The following is a 17,836-nucleotide window of genomic DNA, read 5'->3' on the forward strand; positions in this document are numbered from 1 at the left end:
ACGATGTTGAGTGTCAGCAACCTTTCGGTCTCCGCTCCTGGCAGTAGAAACTTTATTTGCACTGTGATGATCGGGTCAGTTCTGATCAGTTCCACCTCCCTGATCCTCCCTGTTCTGTGTCTCCCAGACATCTGCAACGAGGTAGGTCCAATCGGGAGTAGAGTATCTTCTGCTAGGCACTCGCACCCTACTTGATCTTCTAAGACCCTCCTCGGCTTGATCCTGGATATCTTCTTCTGGATCTGAGTCTTCGGATATAGGAGTAAGCGTTTCTTCTTGGGCCGACCTCAAACTTAGCCTTCTTCTTCTTGCTGGCCAAGTGGCAGCTCCAAGCCTTATTCTCCTATTCCTTGTCCTCCCACTTGGTTCTTGGTCGCTCCGATACGGATCTGAGTCTGAGTCGTATTCACTTCTGCTCTCTCCTTCGGTTGCGTCTTCTGTCTCACTGCCGTCCTGCCTTCGCTCTTCTTCTGAATCCGATGCGTTCCCAACTTCTTCCGACACCTCCTCAGCTGCCCCAATCCCTTCTTGCGACTCTTCTTCCACTTCCGGGCTTTCGTCTGGGATGGGAGCTGTTCCTTCTAGAGGTGCTGGAACTCTTCTAGTATGGGATGCATGAATCCAATTTGGCAGCCCCCCGCACTTCACCGCGGTGTTCGTGATCAGGATTACCTGAAAGGGCCCACGCCAGCGAACATCTAGGCAGTTCTTCCGGACGTGTTTTTTAACCAGGACCCAGTCCCCTGGGTTCAGGTCATGACACAGGTTCCTCGCTGCTGGAACTTCAGCCGCATGCACCTGAAGGGACACAGAATGGATGGCGTCAGACAGTCCTTTACAATAATCCAAGATCAGATCATCTGTAATATTCAATAGAGCAGTAGTTGGAACTGTAGGAAGTCTCATGGCCCTCCCCATCAGGATCTCGTGGGGAGAGAGACCTGTCCTCCTATCAGGCGTGCTGCGCATGCTCATGAGCACCAATGGAAGAGCATCTGGCCAACTCAAGGATGTGGATGCCACTACTTTAGCCAATCTATTCTTCAAAGTGCCATTCACTTGTTCCACAATTCCTGAAGCTTCTGGTCGATAACTACAATGCAGCTTTTGATCGATATTCAGTGTGGAGCACAACATCTTCACTATTTCGCTGTTAAAATGTTTTCCTCTGTCCGATTCCAAAGAGGCAGGCACCCCGAAGCGCGGTATCAACTCCCTGAGCAACAATTTAGCCACTGTGAGTGTATCGCACCTACGTGTAGGGTACGCTTCAACCCATCTGGAAAATACGCATACAATCACCAACACATACCGAAGGCGATTGACTCTTGGCATCTCGATGAAGTCTAGTTGCATTCTATTGAAAGGCCCCCCCGACCTCCCAATGTGACTCAGTGTGACTGGTGTTCGTTTGCCTACGTTCAGTTGTTGGCAGGTAACACATCGCTTACATACTGATTCTGCTGCTATTCTGAATTTCGGGCAATACCAAGTCTGCCTAAAAACTCTCATCATAGCATCCCTTCCTAGATGTACTGGACCATGTATTTCTCTCGCCATGGGATTAGCTAATTCTTCAGGTAACACAGCTCTCCCATCTGCTGAAACCCAAAAATCCATTTCACTTCGCACACAGCCTGCTATTTCCCATGCCTTTTTCTCTGTTTCAGGTGCGTTCTCCTGCATTATTCTTAAATCCTCCCAAGTGTCTACAGTTTCTAACATCATACTTAATTCAGTCTTTTCTTCTGCACCTTCTATTTCCACCTTTGAGAAAGAATAACTTTGTTCCGCACAATAGCGTGCGACTTCATCAGCATATCTATTACCTTGTGACACAAAATCTGTATTCTTAGTATGAGCTACACACTTCACTACTGCGATGTCAACAGGACCTTGTAATGCTTCTATCAGCAATCGCACAAATTCTCCATTTCGAATGGGCGAACCAGAGGAAGTCATGTAACCCCTCTGAGACCACAACTGCCCGAAATCATGAACCACACCGAAACCATATTGGCTGTCCGTGTAGATGGTGACTCTCTTTCCATTTCCTGCTATGCAGGCACGAGTTAGGGCAATAATCTCTGCTACCTGTGCGGAATGTACTCCTTCCAGGCAAGCGGCTTCTACAACTCCAGTAATAGTACAAACAGCATAAGCTGCTTTCAACCGACCAGTATCGTCTCTTAAACATGAGCCATCAACAAAGTAAATTTCATCGGGGTCAGACAATGGCTCATCCACTATATCTGGTCTGGGTTTCGTGCATAGTTCAGTCACATCAAGGCAATCGTGGTCTTCACATCCTTCGCCTTCTATTACCGAAGGTAATGGCATCAAAGTAGCAGGATTCAAGACAGAGCATCTCCTGAGAGTCACGTTTTCTGCGGCAAGTATAACTTGCTCATAACGCATGAGCCTGCTATTGGTCAGATGCTGCGTCTTCGTCCTGGTCATTAACAATTCAACTGAATGTGGTACATACACCACTACTGGATGTCCCATCACAATACTTTCGCTCCTTTCAATGCTGACACCCGTTGCAGCAACGGATTTGAGACATCCGGGCAACGCTGCGGCTACTGGATCTAATGTAGCCGAAAAATATGCAACTGGTCTACGGGCATTACCGTGGGTCTGTGCCAAAACTGACAAAGCACATCCCTCTCTCTCACAGCAATAGAGTGAAAATGACTTTTCGTAATCTGGCATTCCCAGAGCCGGAGCACGACATAAATCGTCTCTCAGCTGTAAAAACGCCACCAGACATTCTTCATCCCATGGTACCGGATCACTCACCTCCTTGTGCGTCAGTTTCTGTAAGGGCTTTGCTTTCAGTGAAAAGTTAACTATCCACTGTCGGCAGTAACCCACCATTCCTAAGAACATTCTAACTTCTCTCTGTGTTGTAGGCGCATTCATTTTCATTATCGCCTCAATCCTTTCTGGGGACACCTTACGTTTCCCTTTTTCTAACCTGTGCCCTAGATACTGTACCTCTGTCAGACAATACTGCAACTTGCTCGGAGATACCTTATGTCCATTTTCAGCTAAATGATTCAGTAAGGCAATTGAATCTACTGTACAAGCTTCCTCTGTTTCTGACGCAACAAGTAGGTCATCTATGTACTGTACCAGAACCGAGTTCTGTGGCAGTACTAGATTCTCAAGATTCTTTTTCAACAACTGATTAAATATGGATGGACTGTCTGTGAATCCTTGTGGGATTCGACACCATGTTAAAACGCGATCTTCCATTTTAAACGCGAAAAGGTACCTGCTCTCTTCATCCAATGGGATTGAAAAGAAAGCCTGACAAAGATCTATCACTGTGAACCATTCTGCTTGACATGGTATTTGAAACAATATTACTGATGGATTCGGTACCACGGGACAACATGAAACGACTATGTTGTTAATTTTTCGTAAATCCTGAACTATCCTAAACTTCCCGCTAGGTTTCTGCAAACCCATAATCGGGGAGTTACAAGGACTGCCCACGATTTCCTTCAGTATTCCCTGCTGTATCATTGACTCGATCACAGGCTTTATTCCCGCAATCGTTTCCTGGGACAATTTGTATTGAGGCGTTCTTGGAAACTCAACATTTGGTTTTACCAGAATTTTTACCGGTTCTACCCCTTTAATCAATCCTATATCTTCTCCTGTGAAATCCCACACCTCTGACGCCACTGCATCTCTTAAGTCTTGTGGAAGATCTTCTACAGTCAGAGTAGGATATAGTTCTACACAGAATTTTGAATTGGCCACCTTAAAGGTAGCATCATCGTCGGTAGTCTGTACCTCCACTCCTTGTGGGGTGCAGTATATGGTGCAGTTCAATTTGCACAACAAATCCCTTCCTAACAGACATACCGGACTCGAGTCACAAACCACAAACTGATGTTCGTTCATGTGGTTTCCAATTTTCACAGACACTGGTTCTGTCAAGGGACTAGTCATTCTTTTATTTGCGACTCCTACCACTTGAATTGTTTCCCCTGACATTGGCAAGTCTGGAACTACCGCTGATCTCAGAGTCGAACGAGTAGCCCCAGTATCCACTAAGAACGTAGTGGGACACCCTGCCACTTCTGCCTCAACAAATGGCCCTCTCTGATCCACTTCTAGAACTGCCCCGAGGGTACAGTCTTCTTCACTGCTCACCCGTTGTCCTGTCAATGGATCAATGTAATAACATTTTTCTTCCTTGATAAACAGAGGCATTTGTTTAAAGACCTTTCCTCCAGCTGCTATCTTCGGTGGCTGTGGGAATTGGGCCCGTGGAGCCGAAGTCCCCCCTTTGGCCACCTTACTGCTTGGGACTGTCACTTTTTGCACTGGGTCTTCTTGGACCTGCTCTTCTACTTCTAGCTCTCCGTTTTCAGGGTTAAAGGGACACTCGCGTCGCCAATGCCCCACCTGATGACACAGATGACACTTTGTCGTTTTCTTTAAAGTGGCAAAGTCTATCCTAGGTCTCTGCCCTTCTTCATTATCTTTGTTCTGACCATTTGGTTTTCGTCCCATCCCCTGCTTCTGCTGGCCACCCTTCCCAGCGGACTGCATTTGCACCACCATCAATTTCTCCTTTAGATTCTTGGCTTTAGAATCTATCTCGTCACTGCAGTACCTCGCATATCGTAAAATCTCATCTAGTGGTTTGTTCTGCCAACAGATTAAATGTTGCTGTATCATCAAACAAATATCAGGTCTCAACCCCAAGACAAACTTTGACACGAACTGCCCTATGTCTTTGGGATCCATTACATCTAGTCCACTGTATTGCTTGAATGTTTTCAACAATCTTTCATAAAACTCGTGAACTGTTTCCTTGGGTTCCTGCCTTGTTCGGTCTATTTTTACCCAATCTATATCCTGTGGTGGTACCTTATCTTTCAGCCATGCTATTACCCTTTCATACTTTCGCATGACAATCTCAGATGGTCCATTTGTTCGAACATCCCTCAATGGTTCAGCATTTGGCCATTCGACACTAGTCTTACAAGGGGTCCACAGATCAGATGGGACCACGATGTCAAACAACGTGTTCAAATCTATCCACAGTACTTTCGAGATTTTAACGAACCTCTCTACCTGCTTATACCATTCGACTGGATTGTCCCGCAACTTCGGAAATGAGTTGGTAAATGCGGCTAAGTCTCCTCTACTCCAGGGCACATGTACATAATTTCCATTTGATATTTCTCGCAAAGGGAATGCCTCCATCTGCATTACCCTTCCCTCAGGGGTCATCACATTTGTACTTCGCCTAACGGTGCCCTTTTTTGACCACCTTTCTTCCCATTTATCCAGTTCTCTCCACACTCTTATCCCTGTTACCAGCTCTCTTATGTGTGTTTTTAATCCAGTAGTTCTCTTCTCATCTAGATCTTGGTCTGCGTACTGTAATCTGTGGTTGCTCTGCAATGCCCTTGTCCTAGACAAATCCACGGCATACTTGTCTGCCAAATCAGTCAGTTTTTCATGAAACGCTCTAGCTTTCCTAGTAATATCCTTTGCCATGAACAATAACTCATCCTGTTCATACAATTCTATCCTTTCCAAAGGCAATGTTCCATCTATTATCTCATCAACATCTGATTTTAAACTGGTAACATCAAGCCTTTTTGCCTTTATTTCAGCTTTCAAGACACTCAATTTAGCTCCTCCATCCGCATCTCTCCCATCCCAGCTCCGAGATCTACGTTTAGGTATTGGTGAATTATAGGGAGTCCTCCCCTGTTCCCATCTCTCTAAGTCCCATGCCTTTCCATCTTCTCGGGGTGGGTGGTGAAACACTCCTTCATGCCTCCTGGCCCCTCTCTCCCCCTCCGGGCTAGTTTCACAGGATGCAGGGTAAGATGTTCCATTACTCCCTCTTTCTTCCCTAATTCCCTGTGATTCCTGATTATTCGAGGCGTGGCGGGACCTATCGCTGTTCTCCTTTCTCCAATGTTGAACGTCTTCCCCAAGTGTATGATGAAGACACCTAAACCTATTCTGGAAAGCCCGTACCGCCTCATCTCCTCCGTTCCCCCAGAGACGGGACATTTCCTCACATTCTACAATCCTAGTATTTTGTTCCGGCTGTTCTCTCTGATTTGTAGGACATGCATCCCCTCTATTCTCTTGACTTTGGCCTTCCCGGCCCTGACTGCTTTCGCTGGCCCCACAATGAGATACAGTCCCGTTACCCCTGCTTTCCCACTCTGGTTCCGTTCTTGTCCTGTTACTCGGAGATACTATGGACCCGTCCCATTCCCTCAAATCAGCTCTTAACTCTGAAAAAGATCTTGGCCGCGGTCCCCTTAGATCCATTGGTCCTCTCGGACCTCCCTGTTCTGAATTGGGACCGACAGTTGTGTCTAATGGGGTGTTCCACGTTACCGAACCTGGTAATTGTTTCCATGCATTCGTCACATTATTCCTCCTTTCCATCTCAATCCTTTCCCTATCCAATTGCCTTGGTTGTTCCCCTCTATCTCTCTCAGAATTATAGATCGAAACTATGGGTCCTATGGTAACAGGCACTTGAAGAGCGTCTGGCAATCCCACAGACTCAACCCTTTCTGTGGTTGGCGTTTTCTGCACCACAAACCTTCCCACTACACTCTGTACAGTGTTGTTTGGAGGTGTTTCTCCGCCTTTGCTAGGTGTCCATTCCGATATAGGGAGTGGTGTATATCCCTCTATCTCATTCCCATCTTCCCTTGCGAGCCCTCTATCTTCTATCAATCCCACTCTCGGAGGTGGTCTATCCATTAACAATCTGTTTATCAGATTGTCCTCCGACTCGCTTTCCTCGTCTTCTTCCATGAGGTTTCCTCCTCCTGACACCTCCCTCATCGGATACATTTTCTCCACCTCAATAGTCTGTACCCTCCAACGCTTTTCCTCCTCATCCCATTTGGAATCTCGCACTGCCCTTACCGATCGCGTCAGCCTTTGTTGACGCCTGTTCAAATTTCGGTCGTGTGCAGCCTTAATCCATGCATTAAGAGCCTCAAACTGTGTTGGTCTAGGTGAGGGTTTCAATGAGGACATGGTTGCTTTTAGCCGATGTAACACCTCTAACTTAAACGTTCCATACTTCGGGAACTGCATTTCCTCATTTCCTTCCGTAAGCTTATTCCAAGCCCCAATCCACAATATCGTATGCAGCCCCACATTCGTTGCCATATAATGAGCTGGCGTACCCTCTGGGGGAGCCTCTTCCCCGTAATAATGTTCACTTCGTTTATGTTTAAAAATCCCTTTCAAACACTTAAAACACTTCATGATTTCTCTTTTCTCCGCGTTTGTTTACTTCCTGATGATATTCCACCAATCTCAGCGCCGTTCTCACTAACTGGCCTATCCGTACGCGGCTTTCCTCCGACGTCACTCTAGCCGCCCAACCAGAGCGCGGCTCTAGCTAACGTCACACCAACCGCTCAATCAGAGCGCGGCTCTAGCCGACGTCACCCGTCCCCCTTCGCAGCAGTTCCCCTCCTTTCTCAGCTCGTCTCCTCGGTCATGCACGCATCCCATTCATACTCTGAAAAATGATTACTTCCGTCCAAGCGATCACCTTTCTTTGACTGTACGCCCACAGTCTTTCTGTAGTTGTCACCCTAACTTGGCGAAATGTCTTTCCGTTTACTTCCAGACAATCGCCTTCTCCGATAGGTTACTCACACGCAGTAACTTTCGACCAGCGTCCGTTACTCATACACTCACTCTTACACTCCCCCTATCTTGGATCCACGGCGGTCAATGGTACCTCGTGACCTCCGTACTATGGTCGACAACTACCCTGGATGTTCGATACACCCAAAACCACTTAAGCTCTGGCCTGAACTTAAGATTTCACCAGTTAACCCGTTTACCAGGTTACCAGTTTACCAGGTTGCGCGCGCTCACAACCTTCTCTCATTCACACTACAGGCATTCAACTCCGCAAGACATTACAATACAAATACAACACAAAACACCGCAATCTGTTCACGCATGACCCTTTTTATACTCACTCTCCGATACTGCTGCTTTTCTCGCACCGTCTGCACCTTTCGGCACACGATTCTTCCGCTGCTCGTCTCTCGACGTCTCGGGCCTTGGGGTAAACTAACCTCTCTAGATTACCTTCCTCAAGAAGATAACCATCCTCACTCTGCTACCAACTGCTAACGCGGGATTACTGGTTACTAATTATCTTACCAAATCCCATTTCCTGTCGACTGAATCGTTGGTACCTGTCTTGAGTAAAAGGTAATCTCGCAGTAAACAATCAATTTAAGAACTTACACCACTCTAAATGACCACTGACCAAAATTAAGTTTTAAAGATTTAATATAAAGTCAAAGATAACTGAAGATACAAACTTCTCAAAATGAGATTCAAGAGGTAGATCGGTATCACTATGAACATGAACTTTTTGAATAGTCTGAGTCTGAAGAACAAAATAATAAGTACAAGTTCGAAAACCATCAGGGTTGCTAAAATGGATACAAGTTGCAACCTCAAAGTCATTACAGAAAAGAAAATTAAGGTTAGTCTGTCCCTACACTACACTAAATGACATCCCTACTTAGCAAGATCTTAACCCTCTAGGTGTCAGCCGTGGTGATTTCCTAAGAAGATCACGCACTTCTCTTTGTCTCTTCTCTGATAATGGGTCTCTCCTGATCAGCCTATCTGCCTACCCATCCGCTTCCTTAGGCTCCCCAAAATCATCTGCTCTGCTCTCCTCCCGGGTCTCTTTCCCTAATACCAAATCACATTTCCAATAGAAACGCCCCTTGGGACGCCCCTCACGTGGTACATCTTTCCGCGGCAAACTCCATGATGGTACTCTTGAAGACCCTCGTTAAAGTTGGCCTTGGTTCCCAGGCGGCTTCTTCAGTGCGCTGATACCCCCTGAAATTCCTGGAAACTCCTACAGGCCTGCGCAAGGCGCCACTGAACAAAGTCCCTTTCATTCGAGCTGATTAGGACCCTCGCACCTGCATACAGCTCGTCCTGCAGTGGGCCTCAAATTCCAGACTTCACCATATCTTATGCCATAAAACACTCTCAGAGCTCCATACTGGACACCTCACGACCTCTCCTCTAACGAGCACATGACGATTTAAACTACATGACATTATCTGTTCTGGCCTACTTGATTTACATGCAGCAGGTTCCTGCACTCTTAAAACGTTAACTTGATTTAAACAGCAAACATTCTTAACTAGCATACGTTTCTAAAATAACACATCTATAAAGCATATACTTTTAACCCTAAGTTCAATAGTACATTTAGAAGAACCATGTCAACCTTGTCTCACATTATTTTAGCAGCACGTTTAGATTTGCTTGTGAATTGCCATGAGGCCTACACAAAATACTGGGTTTTAGAGTTACATTCAACTCTTACATTATTCCTTTAACATGAGAACGTGAGGTTTTCATATTCATCCCGAACATTTCTACATTAGTCTCACACAGTTATGATTATTGTTACTCTACTTAAACATTCTATGCATTTCACCACTGAATATAAGACACTCGGTGTATTTCACTCCTAAATATAAACACTCTGGTGCAAAGTACATGTTAACTAACTACGTGCTTGTAAATATGGCGTACTTATACATTTTTTTCAAACTTGTGCTCTCTCATTTTCAAAGAGATAAGGAGAGACAATACGTCCCTGTCTGTAGGGTGAGAATTTCAGATGTATATGGAGTCTACAGCATCCTACGTTGCATAATCACTCCAATGTGGGAGCAAGGCAATGGTTAAACAGAGTGGTACATGAACACCATTCAAGAAGCCAATCAGAATCACTAAAGACCAAAGGATGGGACCTGAACTTCCACTTGACCAGTTCCTGTATAGGATTCACTGTACCTCTGAGAGCTAGGGGAATGGATCAGACATTGAGTCCCATCAACATTCATGCATGAGCGGTTAGTCAGAGGAACCTATAGATCGCTACTCTCCCTTACCCTCAGAGTCCCATGTTCCCTCACACATAATGGAGGGGCTGCAAACATTTGTATAGGTTGCCAGTTAATTGATTCATTGTAATGTAGGGCATTCCTCTTCCACAACTTTTCAAAACAATTTAAAATTCACCAAGCAAATTCTATCACATTTGTTAAGAAGATTATTGTAAATCATTTTCAAAACTGGCTCCCTCTGATTTAAAGACCACGGAAACATACAGATGGACGCCCGCTGTGCTGTCTAATTTCCGGCAGTGCACTAAAAATCAAAACACCATTCATCATTTCTTATCAGCAGTGACTGGAAACCGTCAAAGAAAGAAAGCTCACAGGAAAGGATTAGGGAAAAGATTGAGTATTCAATTAAGTTATGGAATTGTTATTTGTGCGCAGGGAGTTACCCTTAGTAATCTGATCCGACTCTAGCAGTAGGCGTTGTGACCTCACAACTCAGCAATACATATAAAGCAACTGATAACATCGATAAAGATGGCGCTTATTTATTCCAAGTAACTAGTAATGTAAAAACTAGTCTTATAAAAAGGATGGAATGCGCAAGCTAGAATATGGGTATTACAGGTATACTACGTCTGCAATAGAAGATCCGCAAAAAGGGATGAGACCACTAGTCTATGCAAATAACATGTTGTGATTACTAAAAACCTTTGGCTGTGTTTGGCTAGTCTGCAAAAATTTGACCAAATAAAAAAACTATTCCTGCTTACAACGCAGGCACCCTTGCACCATGGTGCACGGGTGCCTGCGTTGGCTCTAGGCAACACATTATGTGCCAGCACTGGAAAATGCCTGACATGCACTGTATATTGTTTAGTAGAGCGCATTCCTGCCCTTTACCCTATCACGCAGAGTGTTGGGTGATAATTTCATAAATATGCCCCTAATTATTTTATTCATTTATTGACAGGGTTTGTGAACAACTTAAACAAACCTAAAGTCCAGATTTACTGACTTTCCACACAATTCAGTGTAGCAAGGTAACTTGCTGGGCTGCGTTGCGCAAAAGGGAGAGAGCAGAAATGTGCTGTGCCCACTAAGACGTGGCACTACTTCTGATCTCTCATAGCGTTGGCGCACTTCAGGCAGCCTAGCGTCAACACAGGTACCCTTTGTATCACAGTTCAAGGGTACCTGCATTACAAGGAGAATTGTTTTTGTGCAGGAAGGGATACATTCCTGCAGAAAAACATTGTCTCAAGGCATTTTCCTCTTTCTCTGAGGAAAGAGGAAATAACAAGCAGAAAAAAAGCTTTTACTCCTCATTACTCCCTCCTCTGGGAGGCATAGCGATTTCATGCCTTCTAGGTTTACAAACTTTTGGAAATCTAGTATTGCGTGAAATCCATGCGTGGATGCATGGGAAAGCCCATGTTCTGCCCTTGGAATGCCTCCCAGAATTAAATGGACCACAATGCAGCACAAGGTGTAGCATTGCGTTACTTTTTTTTACAAAGCCATGCATGGCAGCACAAATTGCACCTTGTGTGGCTTTATAAATGTTTACTAGCATTTTGCCTCATGAATGCACCACAGAAGTGGTGCAACCATGGCGCAAAATGTTAGTAAATCAGATTTGAATCTGAAGTTAAAGCAGATTGGATGAGTCATGTTTCCCTGATTCCCTATTTCGCAGTTCATGAAAACTAAGGTGTATATTCACAAGGTAATGTCGCAGCGGTAAATTTTGCAGTGCTGCACTGCGTCATTTAAAACATTTAGGGATGTACCGTATTCATAAAAATACGGCACATACCTGTGTTTTACCTTGCTCTGGCACCAAAAAGAGCTGCCGAGCTCCAACAGAGGCACACTTGCACCATAGTGCATGGGTGTCTGAGTTGCAGGGCTGATTTCCTGCAGCACAGGCACCCTTGCACCATGGTGTAAGGTGTCTGCGTTGCAGGGAATTATTGTTTATGTGTAGGAAGGGACAACTTCCTGCACATAAATAATCTTTAAAGACAATTTGTTCTTTCTATGTGTGCTGCAGAATGCAACACACATAGAAAGAGCAAACACAAGAAGAAATAAAAGTAGTTCTTCTTGTTGCGCCAATCTAACTCCTTACACTTTGACACTGTCTCACATTTACACATCCTTGTTAATCTGAGGCAACGTCCAAAAGCAATGGGGGTTGAGGTGGAACACCCACAGCAACACCAATTGCACGTCCATTTGACGCATATACCTGCATGAAAGGGTAGCAAGTTAACAAAGCGGCGTAAAACCCATCCGCGGTCGGTCGGGGTGTACATGCCGGGGCGGTGACGTGGGGAGGGGGAGGGGCAGGGTGGGGGTTAGTAATGTATGGATAATGGACGTTTGCAGATAAGTAAACATATAAATAAATCAAACGAATTTCGTTGTGTGCACTGCATCCCCAAATGCAATGCAGTGCGTACAACGAAATTCGTTTGCTTTATTTAAATGTTTACTTACCTGCAAACCTCCATTATCCATACATTACAAACCCCCACCCTGCCCCTCCCCCTCCCCACGTCACCGCCCCAGCAGGTACTCCCCTACCGACCGCGGCTGGTTAAACCACAAAAAGTGGCTTTATGCCACTTTGTAATTATGGAGCAAGGTATTGCTCCACCGGAATGTCGGTAAAAGTGGCATTCCAGTGGCACAATCCCCTTGTACATATGTCCCTTTGTTTGGCCCAGATATTAGCAAGGGAGGCCCTGGAGGCACCTGGGGTAACCATGAAGGGTGAAAGGGGCATTTGAGATCATGGCCGAACAGGTCAGTTGACATTGTGGTATTTTCCAATGGGCAGCAAGAGAGAGAAGCTCATCAGGGCTGGTTGGCCCCCTGCTATTGCCCATTCTGGCATTATCTTTGTTGGAGGAAAATCCACCCTTCCCACTCTCCCCAAAACCCAAAGCAGACAGTCGACTTGGTTGCTTCACTGCCTTGCATGTTGCAAGGTGGGGCTGATTTTAATAATTTTGGTTTCCAGTCAGGCTCAGTTTTAAGATGTTTTAAGAAGCGCACTTTGTGAAACAGTTCCTGTTGGCAGATCATAAGGCAGCTTTAAGAGCAGGCTTTAAAAGGAAACTGTTCAAGGCTCTCTAGAGCACAGTGAGCATGGGAATTGGAGAAGAGTAGTTTGGGCTCTATTTGAATTTACAGTAGGATTGAATTATAATTGTTGAAGTATATGTTGAATGGATATCTTACCTGGTTTTAAAAGTGCGCACATAATGTAACTTGTACATTGTTAATTTAGCCCAACTGTAGGCCTCAATTGCATTTCTAATATATTTTCTAGCTAACGTTTAAATTTGATTTTTGCTTGCATTTTGGGATGTTGCATGCATCTTGTGTTCCCACTGAAGGTGGACAAGGTTTCATTATTTGAGAGAAAGAGTTATTGTCCCTAGTAGATAGAGTGGCCTGAGAAGGAGAAATGCTAAACTTTCTTTAGGTTAGGATTTTTACTTCAAGATAGTTTAGGGACAGTGAGGGACTAGTAGGGTTTTTACCTGAAATATTGATGGAATCCAACATGCATTTTTGCCTTTTGATAGCATATGTTGTGGTGATTGAGTTAGTTGTTTTCTTTTTGTTATACAAACTGAACAGATTCCGGAGGTTCAGGTTCATCCTGTTTACTCTGTATTTTTACACCATAATGCTCAGATTGGTGTATATTTATGTTTCAGGATTTAAATTAAACAAACTAACTTGAACTTGCCTGTCAACCTGAATTCCTATGTGGTAATGTGGACTTTCTTAAATGTAGATATTGTGAAAGGAGTTTACTCTTTACCTCTCATGCTGCATACAAAGAACCATTGAGTCAAATAATTTAGGAGTGAGGGTTCTAGCCTTCCCAGCAGCAATTCACTATAATGCCATGGGTTGCTGAAATCACATTATGCCCAGGTTAATTCCCTTATCTCGCCTTAGCTCATGAACAGTGTCCTACTTACAGCTAAGGTGTCATGTACAGGGCCACAGGTAAACACTACAAAATGTAAATAGGCCTCTAAAAACCCTCCCTACTTTCTGTTAGTGCTACTGTCTTTTATCACCTGAGATCAGGGGTAGAAAGGGAAGTGCCATTGGTAAGAGAAAGGCAATCCGCCGAGTAGCAGCTGCTTCTTCTGGCTATCTGCTAATTTAAGTCTGTGAGGCTGAACAGACTCCAATTAGGGCATGCCTGAGAGATGTGCAAAATACCTAGTGTTTCTAAATACAAAAAGTCAGAAGTAAGACAATGGACCCATGCACCACTCCATAAAATTCCTTTCACGCTAGTGGCATAAGAAGGTCCAAGAGAAGGGAAAGACTCAAAAATTCAGTGCAGGGCACAGGGAGAAATGTAAGCCTTATGCCGCAAGCCCATCAAACAGGCTCCCTGTGCTGGAAGACTGATATGGCCGAGGGGCATACATTGCTCCAAAAGCATGCTGGGCATGCCCAAGGGACATGCCTTGTGGGTTCTGATGGTTGGATGACTCAGTGAAGGACATGGTCAAAAGTAATGCTCTGCAGTGAGGTCCCACTGAGCATTGCTTAAGGGGTTTGGTGAGAGGTACTGGGTATAGGCTACGCCTTAATTCCATGACCCGTACCTAGAGCCTGCTCTATGCAGCTAACAACTATTCCCACACTGGGAGAAGGTGAGGGGGGTTAAGTATGACCTACTGGGTATTTGGCAGAGGAGCACTGTGCACAGGGGCCTGCTTTGGAGACCAGCTCTGGAACTATTCTATGGTGAGGAAAGCCATTGACCTTGTCTCTTGAATACCACTTCTGGGGTAATGGCACATGGAACGGCCCAAAGCATGTTCATAGCTCACTGGAATTAAAAGACGATTGTGCACATTGCTCTAGGTGTTGTGGAGCAAGGTGTGGCTAAAGCCTATGCTTTAGCCTAACCCTGAGCATGACCATAGGCATTTCTCAACAGGCACTAAGTGCATGGAGGAAGGCAATACATCAAATATTCCACTTAAACAAACTTTTAACAGAGATTATGATTGTCTACTATGATTAGCAACTAACCAACATAAAAAACATGATTCCCTCAAAAACAGTCAAGGTTTGAAATGGAAAAGGTACAAAAACAAACATGTTGTAAGCTATGTAACAATACCATCCCCAGTTTGCAACTCGTGGCCTCATAAAGTGCATTACAGAAGACATGGAAAATATCCCATGTTGCATCACATATGACATCACAAATGGCAGCATCTGTGACACCACAGTCACAGCACACTATTGCACTTCACAAATGCCTTTGATGACAACGGAAATATAACACTTTTCCTGCTTCTGTGCATTTGAAAGGATATCCACCCATTTGATTCAATGATTCTGACAGTGCTTCAGTCACTAAACAACTGATGTGGGTGTCCACTAAGATATCAGAAACATGATAGTGTAACCGTGTCCGTCTTTCCTCTGTGTATGTGTCATCTGTAAGGATGTCTGGATGTTGGCAATGAGACTGCCTTCTATGTCTGTCAATGATTACACCAATTCTGGGTGAAACTGCCGCAGCCTTTCATCGCCATGAAATGTAGAATGTGCTGCTGCATCTGTGATACCCAAGAAGCTGCTGTGATGTGAGATGGAGTAGCTCTGTTTGTGTCACGAAATGCTTCCTGCATTCTTGTGCTCATCACCAGGGGGCTGACTTGTGGGGCCCACCAGTGTTCTAATAAGCTTCCCGACCATCCCCTTCATGCATATACTGACTTCCAGTCATTTGGATTCTACTTGCAAATTGTCATCCATTCCCAATCCATGCCAGGTTTTGTGAAAGCCAGCCTGCTCAGGCTTGAAGCCAGCCTGCTCATGTTTGACACTCAATTACCTAGAATTCCCTTCTCACTCGTCTCCACCCCTGAAGGCCTGGGATGGGTGGAGGAATTCAGCTCACCTGTGGCTGGCTGCTGCTAGCCTGCTCACACCTGATGCATGTGATTACTGTGAGCTTTTTTAAGCCCCAGCTCCCTTCAGGACAAGGTTGGTCATTGTAATTGTGTTCCGGTGAGACAGATCCTTGTTTCCTGAGCTTTTGATATTCCTTAATTCCTGAGCTATAGTTAATCCTTGTACTGCGATTCCTGATCAATAGCTATTCCTTGTGCCTGAATTAGCACTGCCTGCAGTGCTACCTTGATTCCTGTGCTTTAGTAATTCCCTGTTCCTGAACGAGCACTGCCTGCAGTGCTACCTTGACTCTTGAGCCTTAGCTCAATGCTTGTTCCTGCCCCAGCACTGCCTTCAATGCTACTTTGTTTTCTTGATTCCTGAACCTGCACTATTCTAGTATACCCTTGTAGCCTCTTCTTCTGTATATCCTTTTCCAGTCCCGGCCTTTCTTCCCATATCCTTGGTTCCTAGTTTGCTGTCTTTCTATTCCTGCTGTCTTGCTTCTAATTACCTTGTATGTGTGTTACTTGCTTTCTGCCAAGTGTGTCCTGTGATTTCTTCCTTTCCTGTTAAGCACTCCTCTTGGCTAGCTCCTTGTCTATCATGCGTGAGTTTAGTTCTACCCCCTTACTGTTACTGTCTTGCTTGTTCCTGTTTGATCTCCAGAATCCCTGGCACAGCTGACTACCTAGTTGGTGTTTCTTGTTCACTGTGAGTATTGTCTTTGAGTTACATTTATAACATCACCATGGATATCAGCTCCGCAGACCCTGCCTTTGCATGCATATCCTATATGTGGGTATTTGCAGTCAGTATCTGTAACAGCAATTGTGGGTGAGGAACTTACTGAGCTTCAGTCTTACCGTGTGGGGCTCCTGAGTGCTTTACCCCACATTCTCTTTATTGTTAATGTTGTTTTATATATATGTCTTGCATATCGGTCCTGTGTGTAGTTTTTCTGAATGCTAAATCGCCTTTGAGGGCCTGTCCTTTCTGAGCCCTAACTCTCTTATTCTCTTGTACAGAGCTTCCTCTTAGGATTCACTTTCTCCTTTGACTCACTGTGTGAAATTGAGCAGCTCTGTACCCAGTATTCTGCCTACCTGGTCTTCCCTGGCACCAGTCCCTGCCAGAGTCCCTGACACATGCCAGTGTCCTGGACTGAGTCCTGGCAGTTTGAGATATAAATAAGGTGGAAGACAAATAGGAAAGATAAACAACCATCTCATTGCAATGAGTGGCAGGGGACCTCTTTCAGTAGATGCTCTGGGGTGTTAGGTTCTTGGTGGGATCCAGGCTGTCTCCCGAATCAGGAGATGCAAATGATTATAGGTGTCATTGTGTTCGAGGCGTGGGCAAGTGGAACGTGTGATTTAGAATTGCTGGTTCCTCCCCATCCACTCAAAATGACTATGTTCGATGTGTGGAGCAGTTTTCTAACTAATGTAGATGTAGACAACCAGATGCCTGATGACAACTGACTGAATAATAATGAGTATACAAAAAAAGTAAGGAATGGAATACTTGAATTAATCTCAGTGACTAGTAATTACTCAGGGATGCATCTCAGTCCATTGCAATTTAGCACACCATGCCACCTCAGTTTGGATCCAGCCGTATGCAAAGCAGTTTTGACCCTGCTCCAATGGAAACAATCCAGCCCGAATCGCCAGACCAGGTCCTCCCAGAGCCAGAACACAAGCAGCCCAGGACCAGTTTTGCCCTTCTTATGAGCTCATCAGACAGGAACAGCTTGGTTCCAGGGAGACAGTGTGCACGGGACCCGTGTCTGGGCATACTCATCCCACTTAGGGTGACATATAGTACACAAAAAAAGTGATGGATGGAATGCTTGAATTAATCTGAGCCGCTGGTAATTACTCAGGGCCGCATCCTGGTCCATGGTTGTTTTGCACTTATGCTTGGAGTCACTAGCCTGCCACTCACTG

The sequence above is a fragment of the Lissotriton helveticus genome, chromosome 12 (genome assembly GCF_964261635.1).
Source record: "Lissotriton helveticus chromosome 12, aLisHel1.1, whole genome shotgun sequence".
NCBI classification, from domain to species: Eukaryota; Metazoa; Chordata; class Amphibia; order Caudata; family Salamandridae; genus Lissotriton; species Lissotriton helveticus.